At 42.7% G+C, this 19,854-nt stretch overlaps 1 long non-coding RNA gene across 1 annotated transcript; it reads left to right on the top strand.

Moving 5' to 3' along the window:
• The first annotated feature begins 2,657 nt into the window (after nt 1-2,657).
• On the top strand, nt 2,658-7,542 carry LOC127600406 (uncharacterized). Its single transcript, XR_007962352.1, has 2 exons — nt 2,658-6,565; nt 7,251-7,542. It is a non-coding gene; the product is annotated as an uncharacterized LOC127600406 (long non-coding RNA).
• The last annotated feature ends 12,312 nt before the right edge of the window (nt 7,543-19,854 follow it).

Here is a 19,854-nt window from a genome sequence, read left to right as displayed (position 1 = left end):
CTCACAAATCGTTGTACAAATTGGGATGCATGTAAATAACCATAAATTTATAATAATCGGATGATAACGATTTTTTTAATGACCGATTTCTCCCCCTTTACGATAACAATAATATTCCAAACAACAGCAATAGTGATTTCTAAAATTAAATTATAATTGAGCTCATTTTGTCCCGTGTATTAAATGAAAGAGTTTTGAATCAAGCACACACGATCATCTCTCCGAAAGTGATACTGTTGATTGAATAACAGGTACGAAAAACGGTTGTCAAGGCTGCGGCGAGGCTTACATAACAGCAGCTGACCCACGCCTTTCTTGCCTACTCTAATTGTTGAGGGCATCAAAGAGGATGGAGATTGACAGGCTGGAAAGGCGGATTAATGCGGCGGCCGATGACGACAGACTGAAGCGTGAGCGAGGGAACCGCAGGGTGGGAAGGGGTCTCAAATAGTTGAGGAAGACAAAAAGTGGGGAGCGAGTTAACGAGAGGGAGAGCATTCATTGCACGCATTGAGCTCTCTTTTGCCGAGTGTGGCTGTCGAAGGCGCGGGCTCTAACCCCTCCGAGCAGCCCACCGTGATCTCAGCCAGCTCTCAGACTGCTTGTATTCCATCGCAATTAGGACACTCAAAGGCCTGCTTAAAGCTGTACCACACCGTGCGCGCGCACACACACACATACGCGCACGCGGCGAGCAACAACCCCTGTGGGTCCCTTCCATTGTCACACAGAGGTGTATTCCGTCCCTCCTTTTGAAGGCCTGGATGAAGAGACCACCCTGGGGAGTATAGAAAAAGCAGGATTACCTCTCTTTCTGTCCCCTTTCCCTCTTACCTTTCATCACTCTCTGCCTCTTTATGGCGTTCCCTTTTCTGCGTGGCTTTGCTTTGCTCCTCCAAAGTCAGCTGGAGCGGGCGTCGAGATGAGCTTGGCATGGAGCGCGCACACAACTTGTGCGAGAGAAGAGGAGCAGCGAGGCGTTGGTGGGATGGATGCGAATAATGGACTGCTTCAGCTATATCATATCCCTCCCTCCTTATTATTCACGCAGTCAAATATTTCAACAAGTGTTGCTCCTTGGCGCTCCCCCGTCGGCGTCAGTCTCGCCTGCGTTGTATTAAGGGAACGCTCTTCACCGCAGCAGAGTTTTCTTGGCTGCGTTTCAGTGTCTCCTTCCCCAGAAAGCATTTAAAACAGATTACCGACCTAACGCTACACCTCCCCAATAAAGCAGGGGGGAAGCTGGCACATTAACACCTGCAATACTCTTCAATGGCATCAATAGATTAACGAAATAATCCACACAATGAGGTCTTTGATTCATGCGGTTTGGCAGGCAGTAATGCCAGCACGGGAAATCTGGCACAAGCAGTCCCCTTCTATTTTTTCCCCCCAATTTATTTATTAATTTTTTGACAATCTTTGCATCAGATGAGCTTTTGATGTATTTGAACTCCTACATCTGCTGTTTTGCATTTTCCCAGTCAGAGGAAGAACCCGCTTGTGATGCTCACGTAAAGGCAGAAGGGGAGGAATCACAGGCTTTCTGAAGGGTGTTAAAAAAGGAGCTCGCCCTCGTCCTTCCCCCAGTTTTCTGCATAAGGATGCACATAAAGGAGGAGTGTGTGTTAGTGCGCTTGTGTGCATGTATGCCTGCGTGTGTGTGTGTCAGAGCTCGCGGTCCCATCGCTCATGTGCGGCTCGATTAGCCCCACGTGTGTCGTTCGTCAGACGTGGAGGCAGAGCAGATGGCAGGAGATGCATGGTGTTACCGTGCTGCTGCACAATGTAACACAGCTCTAATTGAAACATCAATACGGCCCTGTCAATACACAACTGCTTCTTTACCAAACACCGCTACCCACAGAGAAAAGGCTTTTTTTTGGTTTGGTTTTGAAGTCAGACTGTTTTACTTTGAAAAGTTGAAAGTCAACTCTGTAATTACCGCAAAGCAACTTGTTTCAGGTATGTCGAATCTCCTAATTTGAATGACACACATCAGTTGATTTGTGTTTGTCGAGTGCCGAGGTGCTAAAGGAGGCATGGAGTCAAATTAAAAAGAGAACTTGCTCTGTAGCGTCTCCTTTGCGGCATTTTTTTTTTAATGAATTGATAAAGACTTGAGGGAGTTCCCATTCCTGTGATCGGTAATTTGATGTTACCGTATAAATTCAGTGGAGAACAGAGAGAAATTAGGCGGCTAGAAATTAATTTGTTATTTGTCCAACCCAATGGGGAGTGACGAAGGCTCCTTAATGAACGACTTATCCATTTCCTACTTAGCGGTTCTGAATTTGCACTTCAACGAAGTGGAAAAAGACAAACATATTTGTCTGAGCTGTAGAACTCGGTGCAGAGGAAAGACCTGCTCCTGAGACAAATTGTTTTTGAGGAGTGATTTATGTTTGTACGTGTTTGCAGGGTGACAGAGTGATGGAGTTCCGAAACCAAGTCGGTAATCCACCTACAGGATCTTTTGCTGACTAAGGCCGCACACACGCGGCCATGGGGTTGATTCATGATCATCTGACTTGCCGCGCCATTGATTGAATTTGTTCTTTTTGAAAAGCCGTGTTCATTTTTTTCCTCTTCTCCTTGCACGGCTTTTTACTTTGCAGTTTGCCCTGGTCCCGGCAGCACCTTCCACAAATCCGCGGATGCCATCTGTTCTGGTTGCATTTGTCTGCATTCGTGGAAAACCACCATCCGTCTTTTTGGTTGCCTAAAACTGCGAACGGTGTATCGAACAAATAGTTAGACTTCTCTCCAAAAGTATTGCAACCGTCAGACTAATTAACCAATACAAGACTAGAGCTCGGCAGTTCAGCGTTGAACTTTTCAGCGCTGCATGTCTTCACTTGAGTTTTTCCTGTGCAGACGACGTGAAGAAGTGTAACGGACATGAAAGTGAACGAGCCGTCTGTGGGTGAGAAATAAACAATTGCAGAGGAAGAAAGAAGCAACCAGCCGTTTACAAAGTCAGAAACATCGGAAAACATTCGATGACAGAAATGTAGTGAAAGAAGGCTCACAATCAAGAAGGCCGCCCAAAACAACTCTGTTATACCCCTTTCCCACTGCCGCAAAACCACGGGTAAACACGCTTTTTTGAGCAGTGGGAAAGGCTCACTGGCCAGTGTCGATCAGTGTCCACCAGCATGCCATGGGAGGCGGGCTGTGATCGCCTCCGATCGCCTCCGCTTGCAGTTTGAAAGCCTAACACGGGACTTCCCGGTAATTATGTGATGACATAGGGCGGTACGTGATGCGTCATAATTTATACGACTCCTTTCTATTTTGGCCAAAAATTCCCGTCGTTTAAGTTGTCTCAGTAGTAGCGAAGAGTTGATCCTCCGCTGCTTTTCAACCGTTTTGAGGACAATAAAAAGTATGAGAAAAGAAAGAACACTCGCTTCCATCTTGCTTTGTTTACCACCAAGAAATCTGTTGGAATATCATCTACGCAATCACAGCGTGGTGACGTAACCGGACGCAAAGTGGTGGAATGGGTCGGCGTAAAATCGTCTTCTGTTGGTCAATGGGAAAGGGACAATACGCCAATTGGTTGCGTGTCGCCACGGATCATTACTGCCCGCTAGTTGCAGTGGGAAAAGGGTATTAGCGACTTCAGCAACAACCTCCAAAGTGCAGATGTCAAGATGTAACAATTTAATGTCTGCAGATGACTTGATGACCAGAAGTAAAGAGGCTTCATCAGAAATTGCAAATTGCTCCTTCACAAGAAGCACAGAAAGGACAGCCTGGAATTTGACAGAAGTGCATGCACAGGCCTGAAAGTTTCTGAAAAAATGTTTTAAAAAAGTGATAGAAAAGCTCAAGCTTAGCAGAAGAAAGTGTCTGCATATGATGTCCAACATCAGTCAACAACCTCAGTGGAGGCAATGGCACGGCTCGGGCTTGGATTTCTTCCTCTGGGAGCAACTCATTCATGTTCTTTGACGCAACACGAACGAGGATGTCCACAGAAACACCTTGACTGCAAATTCGAACAAAAATGTAACCAGGGCGAGTGAGAGATCCGTCATTATCGAGCTAGACAATGACCCAAAACAACAAAGGACTTCAGCATATTGCTCGCCATGACATCCAGTGGCCAGAGGCTGAGATGTCCTGTATTGGTTTGCAGAGGGGGAATGTGCTTGGAATGCCAGGCAGTTCTTCAGTCCCTGTGCCATGCCTTGCATTTGGAGCGCACAAACTCTGTTCACCGCTGCACCAAATATCAAAAGCTCTAAATATGAATACATGTACGCCCCTGATGGGAGACAGTCAGACCGACCGACCGTGTTTTCACAAGGTACAAAATGAGCGCAAACAATTGAATCTTAAATCAATCAACCGCCGTCTAAGTCTCCCGCGAAGATTTCATCTGAGCTCAAATTTCCAGCAAGTGTTTACCATCTCACAGGAATAAAGAATCCGCAGCCAGCAGTGATTTTACCGATGGAGTTTATTACAAGGCACGTGGAAGTGTGAACGCTGTAAAAGATAAGACTGCACACAACACTTTCAATTATTTCTCACAGCATTCACGAAAATAGAAGCCCAGTAGGGAGTACAGTAAGACAAACCTATAAAAAGACACGGGGCAAATACAACTCCCAGGCTGGTAAAGACTGAGCATACAATGTCTTGCTACTGGGTGGAAGGAGATTAATGTGAAACGCACACGCATGCTGTAATGGAGCAAAAATCCAGGTCTAATCTATGTTTGGAATCACATTTGACAAGTATAAAAAAAAAAAAGTTGTTCTTGGGGAGTACAAATGTAAATGATGACGAATTCAGCAAAGCCAAAGAGAATTAATATTGTGGCCCATTTTGTTGTGAAAGGAAGTTTGTTTTCGGTTAAAGAGTCACTTCAGATTGTCATATTTCACATCTGTGACGGCTCGAGTAAGAAGGATGCTCTTCTCACGCAAGATAATTCTGTGTGAACGAGATCAGCTTGTACACGATGCTCACTACTTCAGCTCTTCATTCATGGACATGAAGGCGCACAATCATCCCGCCTCACTGCAATATGATTGGCTGCCGCATCGCTGGAAGGATTTGACGCACATGTGCGCTGCCCACCATTTTAGGTTTGCGCTCATGAGGAAAAAAGAGGAAAGCGTTGAGTGAAAGAATTTAATGGAAATGTTGCGCTGAACCGAAATTGTTGAACCCATCGGGTTTGATGGTTGTCAAAATACGCCTAAAAAAAGTGAATTGTTTTTTTTTTGGGACAGATATCTACAGTATCTGCAATCAAGTTAATTTTCAGAATGCAGATATCGTTAAACCAAGTTTGAGATGGCCATAATTCCAGTTCGAGATATCAGTTTTCAGATTTTAAATCCAGTTACCTCTAGAACCAAACAAGGTCATAGATATCTGTGAATCAGGACTAGTCAAAAGAGTGTTGTGGATACCTCAAACTGCAGCAAAAGATACACGTTATTCCAGTTGTACTCACACTCACTCACGCAAGCGAGCAAATAAATAGATAGATAGAGCAGCAGTAGAGATCTTCTCCCCTTCGATCTGTTTGGAAGTACCGGTAAGTAAACCGTAGATAGAGCTCTGTGATTACAAAACAAGTGTCGTATTGGCAAAATGACGTTGCAGATATCTGTGGTTGAACGCTGACTCAACAAACCATCATTACGGATGTCGCAATCTGTGGTTTTGACTCGTCACAACTTTGTGACATTGACTTGAATTCACCCTTTCAGGGACAGCGGTGACAGCAGTGGACAGCTTACAATGTTTTCCATTTAAAAACATGAACAAAAATGCCACCAGCAGTCAGAAAGGTGTTGTTGATATACAACATTAATTCCAGATAATCAAACTTTTTAAATTTTAGTTGCTTAATTAGCTTGCCTTTGCCCTCTTCTATACAGGACTGCCACTAAATTAGCGTTATTATTGATCTTTGTGGGCAAAATGTTATTTATTTTTGTGTTATTACATACTGTACATGAATTAAGAGCCAATCCTCAAAAGTAAGCCCAAGAACCAAAATGATCTGTTTCGCATTAAATGCTTCACATTGACAGATTGGCCGCTTATTCAGGCAATGCAATCTTTCTTGGCCTCTAGCTTGTCAACACAAACAGATGACTGACATCTTTTCCTAGAGCGGCTCTTTCTTTTCTACTTTAGATGAGAAGCCTTTGGTGAAAATGAGAGCAAGAGGGAGAAGGAGGGAGACTCATAGAGAGAGAAAGAGATGTTTATTTCGTTTGTCTCTGAGGGACAACCCTCAACCCAAAACGCGCACACAAGCACGCACACACACACACACACATGCACACACACACGTACACACAAACACACACACAGACAAACACACACACACCCACGTGCACACACACAAGCAAACACACACACACACACACACACGCACATGCACAGACAGCCCACACCCCATCTTCAGCCCAACCATCCTAATGAATAAAAAGCAAAGAATGTCATTTGTAGGCCAAGTATTTCAGGGAGCTTCCTTCTCTTCAGCTTACCAGTCGAACAGAGCCCAAGGAAATGTGCAACACTCAAGGTGAGTGCGCGCGCGTGTGTGTGTGTGTGTGTGTGTGTGTGTGTGTGTGTGTGTGTGTGTGTGTGGTCGTGAGGTTGTCATGTCTCCGAACATCGATCCATTTGCCCTTTTTTCCCCAATTGATTCTCCTCTTTGCCTTGACAATGTCTTCGACTCTACCACTTGGGCGAAAATAGGGGCTAAAGATGTTGTCAGGGCTACGTGTACTGCAAAAGACATGCTGAGTTGCACTTTCACACGCAGTGCTGAGAAATGGTAAAATAGACCAGCAATTATATTCCAATCGAATCTCCAAGCGCTTTTCAAGCTCGAATGATATTTCATTGTATCCAAACCTACTTGGAGTGTTGTGTGCAGATAGGATCAGAATAACAATATCTCAGTCCTGATGCACCTGTCTGATCCCTATCTCAGTGGCAACGATTCTGACATTTTCACATGTTATTACGCAGAGACAAGTATTTGTATCCGAAAGCCTTGACGGTGAGCGCGGCTTTGAAAGGAAATGCCGCATGTACATGAATTCCATGCCTCATACCCGGACAGTGCAAGCCATTCCTCAGTGTCGCCTTTAGCGCCGACTAGCTCATCCCAACATGTGAGGTTGATCAATGCAGATATGTTCAGGGGATATTCAGCCACTATTGGAATAGGAAATCACTGTCTGTTGCGTGTCTCTGTACAGCACCTTGTGGCTGACCGGAACGGTGAGAACAGCAACGAGCTCCTTCCTGTCTCATTCCGCGGCGAGCCCCATAGGTCACTTCGACAGGGGCTCAGTCACAACATTCCCAAGGAGGGAGACGATGCGAGCACATGGACACAAACAGCCAAAGGAAAACTTCACAATGATAAATGTGCAATTTGATTTCTACACAGAGGAAAGGTTGTCACCATTGCGCAAATGTTTTTCTTTTGCTCTTACAGCCATGGTATCATGTCATATCCTGAATTAAAATTCCAGTTCACATGCAGAATCATTGTACGGAAATTCTCTCACATTGATATCAATAAGCCGATATCACATCTTAACAAATATTAAGCGACACCCAATTTTTGATGCAGTTTCTTAAATCCTATGAAATATGGAAATGCTCTTTTATCATGTTTTGAAAAAAGCTTAGTTCATGTTGCCAAGCATTTTTTTTCCAGTTTGGGAATGAAAGAAAAAATCTTCTGCTTTGAAAATACTCAACTACAAGAAAAAAAGGTTGAGTTTAGCTGTTTATAATGTATCACATCATTTGGGCTCTTGTTTCTGCAATATTAATTTGAACTACTTTGCATTAACCTCAACATACACGTGATTCATGACCAAACTCTGTGTGTCACGCATTCGAACCACCATCAAGATCCGTAAAGAAAAGTCTACCATGAGGGCACTCAATAGGACCCCGCCGTTGTCTTACAAATATGTTGCGGATCAGCTGATCAGATACATCGTGCAGAAAAGTAACTAACAAAAATAAATAGAATAAATAGATTCATTCATACATACATACAAATTTAAAAAACAACTAAATGTAATCCAATCTCAAGTTGCAGAGCACTTTAAAAACAATCACTGCTGCATACAAAGTGCTGTACATGGAGTAAATCGGATGTCCAAAAGTTTAAAAAAAAAACCTTAAAACAGTCAAATTCATCAAGCACAAAAACAATGTCCAGTTGAATGAATGAAAGATGTGAAATGTGAAAAATCCGTGAACATCTCAATACCTATTTGTTTGTATGTTCAAGAGACTGCCCGGTACACACGCAACAGCACGCGGACGCACACACACCCTCATAAAAGCTCTCTCCAACCAAGTGTTTTTCCTACGTACACTGTTTGTGTCCGCGCTTGTTTTTGTCCTCTTTAATTGCGTCTTTTTGCGTGGAAGGAGACGACAACAAGGCAGTGAAGGCTGCAACTAATGGAGAGGCTATAATTGTGAATAGAGGCATTCATCGAGGGACGTCATCCAGGAATTGCACCATACAATACCCAGCGCCAGGCTGCTCAGATCACCAACGAGTCAGCAATCACACACACACACACGCAAACAGCGGAGCACCGTAATCACACCTCTGGAACAGAAGGAGGCGAGGAGGAGAGGAGCTGCAGGGGAGGAGAGCAAGTGGAGAAAAGAAATTAGACAAGGAGAGAGGAGGGAGGGGAGGAGGAGATAAGATAAGTGAAATTGATGTTTCCTACCATTTGATTTGGGTCATAGAGCCCAGGAGGCAGATCAGACAGAATCGCACACACACGCAAACACACACACACACACACACACACACACACACACACACACACACACACACACACACACACACACACAGATTTTGACATCAGCATAGGCATGGCGACGCATGAATACATATAGGATGCAAGAACAATGAAAGACTTCAAATACACATTTTGAAAGACAGACAAGCACAAAGACATATATCGCATTCTGTCAGGTAACCCTCCAACAGTCTCTATACCATCCCCCAGTCAAATAAACCATTAGGCCAAACACAGAGGAAGCACGCTAAAAGAGACACAACAAAGCCTTTCCCGGCAGCATGAAAAAAAGGCACCTGTCACAGAGACATCAGGAAGAACTCAATTAAACACACCATCACTGCTCAATTACTGCCATATAATCACAGCAATTTACGTTCCTTTGCCGCACGACCGCCAAACAAACACACATGGGGGTCAAATACACAATACAGAGACTGAAATAGCGGACACAACTACAACTAGTGCTGCAATCTTTTTGCTTTGGTATGATAGGAAAACCAAGCCATTCATCCGTTGGGAAATGGCGTGCCAACAAAGACCAATGGATTGATGACTATTCTCTGCATTATGTGAAAAAAACAAAACAAACAACGACAAGAAAACAGACCGCGTCAGCATAGTAGAAACTATGGCGTATAATACTGCGGCCTCAAGAGCTAAGCTGCTAAGCTGCTGGACACCAAACACGAGCATGAGTGATTATTTTACTTATGTCTAGGGATGCACATAATGTCCCCCCCCACCGAAACAAATAACCAATAACTTCCTGCTTCTCCAAAACGATACAGAAACATTTTTTAAATTGGCATATTACAAATGTACCTGTTGTTGCATCTTAAACATTTCACTCCCACTTCCTCCTAATATAGCAGGGTTGGAGGGTGGCGTGAAAAAGTAGTCAGCAACAATGTACAGCCACATGTTTTGCTACTTTCTGAACTCTTGTCACTTCAGATGTTGAGGCGATGGCCAAAAGCGCTGATGCGCAACATTCCCTATTCATAAAGTTGGCCACGTTTTGTTATCACCCCGACTGGTGTTTTATATATATTTGATAGTAATGCAGCAATCATTCACAAAATTATTTACTGAGCAGTGGCATTTCAACAATGCAGCACACACAGTTTTAAATCAAGGCAGGGCCCCAAGCATTTAAGTGTGACTGGCCATTTTCACATGCAGACATTTTAAAGTACCAAAATAAAACCAAATGATTAAAAATAGAACCCATCATCGCTGCACTTCACCCAGCCGTAGCTGTTTGTATTCCAAGAAGTCTTCATTACTTTTATGACAGGAGGATACAGTGCACCTATCCTCACGAGGGTCGCGGGCGTGCAACAAAGTTGTCATTCGTTGTAGTCGGACATCGTTATCTAGTGATGAAATGTCACTTTCTGCCATTGCCTTGCATTAAAGCGTTGGGAGCAAGTCTGAGTCTGTCGCCAGGTTTCCATGATTAATCAAATTCAACAGTCATCAACATAAGCAATTTCCAACTACAGTAGTTCTAGTTCCAGAGCAACTGTTTTGTGCGGTATGGATCTGTTAGAGATGCTCGTAACAGTGGAGGTTTGAGGTTTCTTCGCCATTAGCTTACCCATAGCTCTCTGTTCGGCCACCACACTTTTGCTTACGTTGCCTGCACAGCTAGACTCGACAACAATCCACTGATGGTCCGGAATGTTGAACGTGCAATGGAAATTCCCAAGAACTCATCACTCTGTACTGTAATCCAATGTTGATTAAAAGGCATGACTCGGTCATCGTCACTCTTCCGCATAGGAGTCCTGCGGCAGCCGAGCGAAGCAGGCCATTCCGAAGCGCGGCCACAACTTGCGTCGGCTGGGGCTCTCATTCAAACGAATTGGGCCCAGAAACTGGTGTTTGCACTCACAAACATGTTTAGTATCAATCTTGTGTCTAGAGATTTTGTAACTGCAGGAGGTCCCCTAATTTAATCGTTACTTTTACAAACAACATACATTATAAATGCTGGATTTTGCCATTACAGTACACAGTAAATGTCAAATAAAAAAGCACCGTCTTTATTTTACATTAAAAAATATTATATATTTATATATAATTATTAGGTGTCATATTAGGTGAAGTCCAGAAAGGCTACGATAAAAAAAAAAACATTACATAGCCCATTTATTGTATACAAGCTATTTATTATTATTATTTTATTTCATTAAGACGGAAATGCAACAAAAAAATGTCGTCTGTCGTAAACCGAGAATGTCCTGGATCTTGTTTGACCAATGGTAAACCCTCAATAGTGAGTCGAGATGCAGAAAAGACAGAGTTGGTACGGAGTGACATAAGGAAGAGGGTTCATCCAATAAAATAAGTGGGCCTTTCGAAAAAAAAAAACACATTTGCATGTAACCTTAACGGGTGCAACACATGCATCGGGTGAAGAGTGGTAACAACTTTCTCATCTAGCTATCACCATGTAAGCAAATATGTGTAATTTCTGAAAATGTGTTGTGTGTGGATCGCAGATTGACTAACAGCTTGATCTTGGGTCAGATCCAGCAGCACAGAGAGGGAATACTGTACATGGATGGATGGAGAGAGAGGAGGGGCAAGGGGGCAGTGCAAGTGTGTGTGTGTGTGTGTGTGTGTGTCTGGTGGGTGGGGGCACAATTGATTTTTTTTTTAGATCAGAGCATGACAAAGGAAGAAAAAGCAACCGCACACACGCATGCACACACAAACAAACTTTGAGTATTTTCTTGTGTTATTCTCCTATGGCAGGGTTAAATCCAATTCAGGCTTTCGGGATGGAAAGGTTGCCAGATAAATCAGATTGTTGATTTTCCCTTTCCATTCTAAACTCTCTGATAATGCAGAATCTCAATGACCGGCGAGACTGCATGTTGACAAAGATCAACAGGAAAGGCAGCCCACATGGCTCTCACCCAGCATGCCTCAGTGATTTTTAACAGGCCTAATCCCCAATGACAGTAGCAGGGATGAAGGTGGTGTGGCTTAGTCTGAGTCGAGCTAATAAGGTGTTTTTGGAGGTCATGGGCGTCAGGGGAGCAGAAGCACATCGCTGAGGAGGGGTTGAGAGTTTCAAATGGGTGCAGCCCGCGGTCACTTCGTTATTGCACATCACAGTCTCTGTGGTCAGTGGTCTGACTAACTTCCACTGTTTACATTGGTCCAGTTAAGCAAGTTTGATGGCAGGTGGTGCGGGGACGAGTAGCTGGTAAGAATGTGTCAATGAATAGAATATCCGATTCAGAATAGTTGCTGTGTTGTTTTTTCATTCTCCATCATCAGAATTTGATTTGTCCAGTCTCTACAGTTCTATGCTCACCTCTGTTTGCAAGTGTTCAAAGTGATGAGAGCAGCATGTGCACGTTCCTGTGTGGGCGGTGAATGTTGCGGAGTGCACAATGTTACACTTCGCAAGCCTCCAGCTGCCTCCTCTTCATTTGGTCTCGAAGTGCTCTTCGCCGAGCATTTACGGTCATTTGGAGAAACAGACAATACAATTACTTAATTTATCAGGAGAAAGACCAAATATTTCTTATATCCTCGTCTCACCCCTGAGACGATATATATATTATTGATATATATATATATATATATATATATATATATATATATATATATATATATATATATATATATATATATATATATATATATATATATATACACACACACACACTCTGGAACTCACTTCCTCCCAACATTCGTAATATTGACTCTCTTTCCTTATTCAAAACCCAGCTCAAAACCCACCTATTCAGACTTGCCTACCCGCCTTAAATCTTTCTTTATTTATTTATTATTTTATCTGTGTTTTACTATTGGTCTTGGCTGTACAGTGTCCTTGAGTGTTGTGAAAGGCGCTTACAAATGTGATGTATTATTATTATTATTATACATGTTTATATTCATTCATTCATTCATCTTCTGAACCGCTTGATCCTCACTAGGGTTGCGGGGGGTGCTGGAGCCTATCTCAGCTGTCTCCGGGCAGTAGGCGGGGGACACCTTGAATCGGTTGCCAGCCAATCGCAGGGCACACAGAGACGAACAACCATCCACGCTCACGCTCACACCTAGGGACAATTTAGAGTGTTCAATCAGCCTGCCACGCATGTTTTTGGCTGGCTGATTAGAGTGTTCAATCAGCCTGCCACACATGTTTTTGGAATGTGGGAGGAAACCGGAGCACCCGGAAAAAACCCACGCAGGCCCGGGGAGAACATGCAAACTCCACACAGGGAGGCCGGAGCTGGAATCGAACCCGGTACCTCTGCACTGTGAAGCCGAGGTGCTAACCACTGGACTACCGGGCCGCCCACAGGCGGAGAACATGCAAACTCCACACAGGGAGGCCGGAGCTGGAATCGAACCCGGTACCTCTGCACTGTGAAGCCGAGGTGCTAACCACTGGACTACCGGGCCGCCCACAGGCATATATATATAATGAATGTTGCAACTGATTCAGGGTGTCCACCGCCTACTGCCCGAAGACGGCTGGGATACACCCTGAAGTGGTTGCCAGCCAATCACAGGACACGAACAACCATTCACGCTCTCACTCACACCTGGGGATAATTTGGCGCATAGGTGTCAACCTCCGGTCCTCGAGGGCCGCTGGCCTCCCCATGAACAGGATCAATATCAGGCATCTGCAGAGCTTGCTGATGAGTTGATCATTTGAATCAGCTGTGTTGCAAAAGGGCAAGCTGGAAAACATTCATGAAAACGGCTTCGAGGACTGGAGTTCGACACCTATGATTTAGAGCAGGGGTGTCAAACTCATTTTTTGTCGCCTTCCACTTCGGAGTTATGGCTTCCCTCGGAGGGCCGATGTAAAATCTCAACGTTATTTCTTGCCCATGACAATTTGACATTTCGGTCCAGATTTCAGCAAGGATTAATAAAGTTGACACACATGATTTGCTCCTCCGGGTTACATAAAATGACGTGGCGGCCCGGATCTGCCCCCTGGGCCATGATTTGACACACGATTTAGAGTGTTCCATTACTCTGCCATGCATGTTTTTGGCATGTGGAAGGAACCTGGAGTACCCGGAGAAAACCCTTGCAAACATGGGGAGAGCATGCAAACTGGACACAGGAAGTCCAAAGTCTAGATTTGAACCCTAGACTTCTGCTCTGCTGGTGCTCCGGTTTCCTCCCACATTACAAAGACACGCTTGCTGGATTAATTGGACACTGTAAATTGTCCATTGGTCTGACTGTGAGTGTGAATGTTTTTTTTTTGTCTATGTGTGCCCTGCGATTGGCTGGCAACCAACTCAAGGTGTACCCTGCCTACTGCCTGAAGACAGCTGGCATCGATCGGCCCCACCATGGCTGCGGCCCTCGTGAACATAAGCAGCGTGGGTTGGTCTCTCCAGTCTGGAGTTGACATGTTTTCTCAATGCTTGCGTGGGGTCTTTAGTGTGAATGTGATTGTGAATGGCTTTTGTCCATATGTGCCCGACGCCCTGCATCTCTCTCTCTCTCTCTCTCTCTCTCTCTCTGTCTTTCTTGAATGAGAAATTCTACATTTTCTTTCCCATGCGGCAAACCTGAGGGCGACAGAGGTGAAACACCTCTTAATATGAACATTTTTATCATCTGTCCAAAGAGGATAATATGTCATACTTTTGGTTTTCTTGCATTACATGACACAAAAGAAATGCACACAAATGCACAAAAGAACAGCGACCAAACTTTTTCAATGGCAAGGTATGAACTAAAAATGGTCCTGCTCACAAGTGTGGTGTTAAGTTAAGATCTCAAATTGTTTCACGTCAAATAAATCCAGAGATGTCTTTCAGGACCCTGCTTTGTGCATCCACAAAATTGGATGCAAATGTCTAAAGATGAATCATCAAGTATTATGGGCAAACCTGCAGGCCTGACATATTAATTACTGGATTAAAGAATTGTGTCCCAAACACTTATCCTAAACTAAGAACCAAAGCATTTTGGAGGTTTCATGAATGGTTGCCAAAACAAATTTAAACACAATTAAAGCACATTTATACCCATTCACATTTGGTGTCATTTTGCAGAATATCACCAAGAAACAAAATGCTCATGGACTGTTTGTTTAATGTTTCATTGTAAGTTAATAAACAAACAAACAAATAAATAAATATATAAATGCAGCCGTGCTTCAGTGGCTGAGAAGTCTGATTGCCTCAGTGGGGCCCCGCCACGGTTACTTTGAGCAAGCCACTGAAATCTCAGACTGTGAGCGAGCTGCAGTGTGTGCGTGCTGTGCTCACTACTGTGGTGGATTAAATGCAGAGAACAGGTTTCATGAATATGCATGTCAAAAAAAAATCTTATCTGTTGGAATGGAAAAAAATAAGATTCCATCTCCAAATTTTCCATTGAAATGAATATAACTGTAGTCATCTAAAATGTATTTGAGGTTTCTTCTCATCTATATTGTGCTCTTCTACAGATGGGATATACTTATCGAGTCACAGTAGTGACTGCCACACAAAATGTGATTTTTCGACTCAAAGAGTCACATTAACTTCCGCTGAACCTTGGAATGCATTTCCTGCACAGAATGAGAAGTGTGTAATTTTGTTCCTGATCACTTGTGGAGCCGTTTTTGGTGGATCTCTATTCACCGCCAGCATAGACAGCAAGACCTATTTAGGAGACCCATCACTCGTTCATTTGCTCGGGGCCACGCGAGCAGTGTTGTGAGACTGACTCGAGAAAAAAAAAACTAAACTGTGTGCAATTTCACTGCCGCCCAAATATCTGCTTCTAACCCTGAATCGTTTTATGATGATTACTATGGTCTTCCGATCCGCAAATTATTAGCAAATAGTGGCATTCTTTTTGATAGATGTGATCCATTGTTTGAACGATGCCCTACATTATATAAATAAAAACAAGAACATTACCTGAAATCAAACATTTTCAGGATGCAGGTGTCTACATCCTGAGCTCAGCGTGACTATACACACCATCTCCCTTTCTGATTGCTAAGAGTGGGTTCAGCTCTGAGCTGACCGAGGCTAGGCATGGCAGCCCCCAAGCCCTCATTGATTTGTTGTTGGTAAACAAACAGCTGGATGTTATAGTTGAATCAATATGCCTTGCATGCCTCCCAGCATGCCTTCCTACAAGGCTGACATGCTTCTACTCAGTTGTGACCCGTATGAAAGCCCTTGTAAATTGAATATTTTGTGAAAGTTTTAATTTCAGTTCAATTAAGCTCACACTTTTGACACTTGGATCTGGGGAACACATAAATGGTATGTTTTAGGTCGAAACTGATGCCATACTTTCCTTTGTAGAAAATGTTATCAAGGAAATGTGACCATTCTTGATGGCAACCTGCGTCAGTATGAAGTAGTTTGACATGTCTGCTTCTGGTTTAGGTTTGCAGCTTGCTTGCCTGCGATGGGTTCGCTCTGTGCTTGCATTGGCTATCTGACTACTTCCTCCTACATTCCAAATGCAGGCATGGTTGGTTAATTAACGTCTCCAAACTGTCCATAGGTGTGCAAAGGGCTGTTTATCAATATATGCCCTGCAATTGACAAGTGATCAGTCAAAAGTGGACCTCTTGCCTAAAGTAAGCTTGGATTAGCTCCAGCTCAGAGTTGACCATAATGAGGACAAGCTCGTGTAGAAAGTTAATGGATTCATGTAAAACAAGACAAGTGTAATACGATTGACTAATAATAATCTCGAATTCAGGATTTTAGGAACTGCTATAGCAGATGATGAATTGCTCACTCGCTCCCAAAAACTTGCTCGGCCGTTGGTGGGTATCTTCCACATAATAACACAGGAGTGTCCACACTTTTTCGATTTGCAAGCAAACTGATCTACCAACAATAAAATCCAAAGCATATCTTTATTTATGAATATATTGACATTGTTTTAACCCTTTCGGGGACAGCGGTTACTACAGTGGACGGCCTATCGTGTTATCGTGTCAGAATCATCTTTATTGGCCAAGTATGTAGAACACACAAGGAATTTGTCTCCGGTATAACAGGTATTATCAGGTTACAGGTTATCATTATTGGTGCATGAAAGGGTTAATATGTAAAATATATGTTGGTGTAGCGAGCTTGACTGCATGAACCCGTATTGTACAATGAAACTAGTGTTTCTGTCCTTACTTTACTCTGATGACCAACTGAATGCAATCACTCAGGGATGCGTCATCAGTAGACTGCTGATTAGCAAGCTAAAATCCCACGTTCAAATGATCATCAGTCATGGTGGAGCGGTCCTGAGATTTTATGTTTTTATCAAGGACTAGAAAATAACGCTCAATATTTCCCTTCTACATTGGCAGATGAGGCAAATGCACTTGAAAATAGACACAGCGGGGGGAAAAAGTCCTCCTCCCACACCGTGTATAGAAATAATTGGCTTACTTGGTCCCCTAATCCTTTTAATACTGTTTATTAAATTTAGAGTTGACAAAAGATATTGGAGGCTAATAAGGCAACTGACTATTTTGACTGAGTTTTTTGGCAGATAGTGTCATTGTATGTGCATGCAGTGTTGATGCATGCGACAGGTGAATGACAGGCTGCCCTGTCCGTCAATCAAGTGGTGTTGGTGTCAATGGATGTTGATGATGATGTCATAAAAAAAGCTCATTCAATTGGTGTTTACAGGCAGCTATATATCAAAAGTATAAAACAGGTAGGTCTGGCAGTGAATATGTTAATGCCATGGGATCAACTTCAAATCCCTTGACAAGCAACTGGTGGATCACAATGGATGTACTTTCTCCCCAGCTCTAAAATACTGCAGTTGTAATATGTAAAATGGTGGGGACTGCTATCTTCAAAAGAGGGTTGTCCACTTAAAGGTCCTCCCTCATGCTGTGAACAGCAGCACCTATTCCATAGATCTGGACTGAAAAACCAAGTCTGCAGAAAAAAAAAATCTCCCCAAATAGATTTTGTGGTGATTTCTGGCTTGGTTTCTGATTCCTGTATATGTTTGATTTTTACCCATATACATTTTGTTTGAAATCTGCCACACCAGCCTGCTGACGGCTATGATAGATGACAGCACATGTTTTTAAGAGTAATGTGTTCTTGGTTGCTTCATAAATCGCTACGAGTGATTTGTCCTACTTCATTTGTTAATTTTACTTATTTAAATGGGTGAAAAAAATCTATAAATGCAAATGAACATTCAAAATGTCCGAGAAGTGGCGTGAAACGTCACCTATTCTATTTCCTTGTTCCGCCTAAGTTAGGATTATTTTTTAAATATATTTATGAGTCAACAAAATTAGGTTGGACACAAGTGAGTAGTTTTTTTGGGTTAAAATTCATCCCTCTAATTAAGGGGTCCGGAACCTATGGCTCGCGAGCCATATATGGCTCTTTTGATTATTGCATCTGGGTCGCAGATAAAACAAAATATCCTCGCTTGTTAAATCCATCCATCGATTTTTTACTGTTCATTTCCTGTTCAAGGCTGCAGGTGGCTCCAGGAGCAATTATGATTAGATAATACTGGCCTACATTGGCAGTTTCTGCGGAAACAGGTAAACGCCCCTTTGAATCAGCCCGCTCGGTCATTCGCTCAAAGCTAATCCTAAACGAATAAGATGGCGAAAAGAAAAAAAGGATGACGACTATGGCACACTTCAAGAGAAATGGACAGAAGGATTCGCCTTTGTGGAGAGAACAGGTTCTGCGGTGTGCCTGATTTGCAATGGCAAAATGCCATCGATGAAACGGTCGAATGTAAAGCGGCACTTTGACTACGTTCAAATCAAAATACCCTGCAAGAGGCTATAATTTCACTCATTTTGCTGGATCTTTAGCAATCGTGAAAAACGGAAATCAATTCACCTTAATGTGAGTATTATCACAAATGTATTTAAAAGAATACATTCCGAGGCTTATTATACTGACATTTTGCAATATTTTCCAAATATTTTGCTTTTATGGCTCTCTTAGTAAAAAAGATTCCCGGCCCCTGCTCTAATGCTTTGTTACAGAAGGAAGTTGTGTGAGCCATACAGAGTTAAATGTATGCAGATTCATTTCCACCCATAATACACATGGCTAGTCAGCTCATCGTTTTATTTATTGAGTGTCTCATTGCTTGAAGACCTTTGAAAAGAACTTGCGAAGATGACGTAGCACAGGCATTTGCTTTTGTTAAGTTAAAGGCTGTCTGTACGGTAGCAGGCTTGGCGTAAGAAAACATTGTGATGAGGACGGCTAGTGTCTGTCACTGTATTTTACCATTTAATCATCACCAGCGTAATAAATTGGCCATTTTGTAGCTATTGAACATCATTGTAGGGTGCTGTTGCGTTGATGTGAGTGTGCAATTGTCTATGATAGACAAATATGATTCAAATTCAAATGAAACAAATTCTTCCTACTCCCTTGAACATAATAACTTTGTTGAATGAAGACTGATTTCTTTCTTTTTACTTTTTTATCTACCTTATTTTCTGTAAAATTATTACTGTACAGTACATGTTTTATGTTCAAAAAACAAACTCGCATGATGTAATACCGACTCAATCAAAGCGGTGTTTGGAAACTCAAGAGAGATGGGGTTTTTTTCTGAAAGGTTGTTATTTTGGAAGTACAAGGATTCAGTCCCAAAGTGACAATATATCAAATATAAGGAAATACCACCTCTTAATAGAATAGTACATTACTTTGTCCATACCAGCTATGTAACGAACGTAAAATTAATATCAAACTTGCTCGCTGCCAAAAGTGCAGGTCTCTTATACCCAAATATGTCTGCCATTGATTGACAAAACCTTCATAGAGGCAGGAGCCTGGCAGAAAATCAATCATGAATCAAGTTGATTTCAAACAACTCTTACTGAACTCATCAGGAGTGTCTTTGTGGTATTATGAAACAAGCAAACCATCATATAAAGGCGGAAGAAATTAAACTGACTTTTGGACAAAATAGAGACAAAGACAGGAGAGGATTAGCAAGGGAATGATTTCAAAAGCAGAGAGAGAGGAAAAAACTGTGGAAA

Source organism: Hippocampus zosterae, chromosome 5 (assembly GCF_025434085.1).
Source record: "Hippocampus zosterae strain Florida chromosome 5, ASM2543408v3, whole genome shotgun sequence".
Classification (NCBI taxonomy): domain Eukaryota; kingdom Metazoa; phylum Chordata; class Actinopteri; order Syngnathiformes; family Syngnathidae; genus Hippocampus; species Hippocampus zosterae.
The sequence above is the reverse complement of the archived record's forward strand: the minus strand, read 5'-3'. Positions and strand labels throughout refer to the sequence as shown.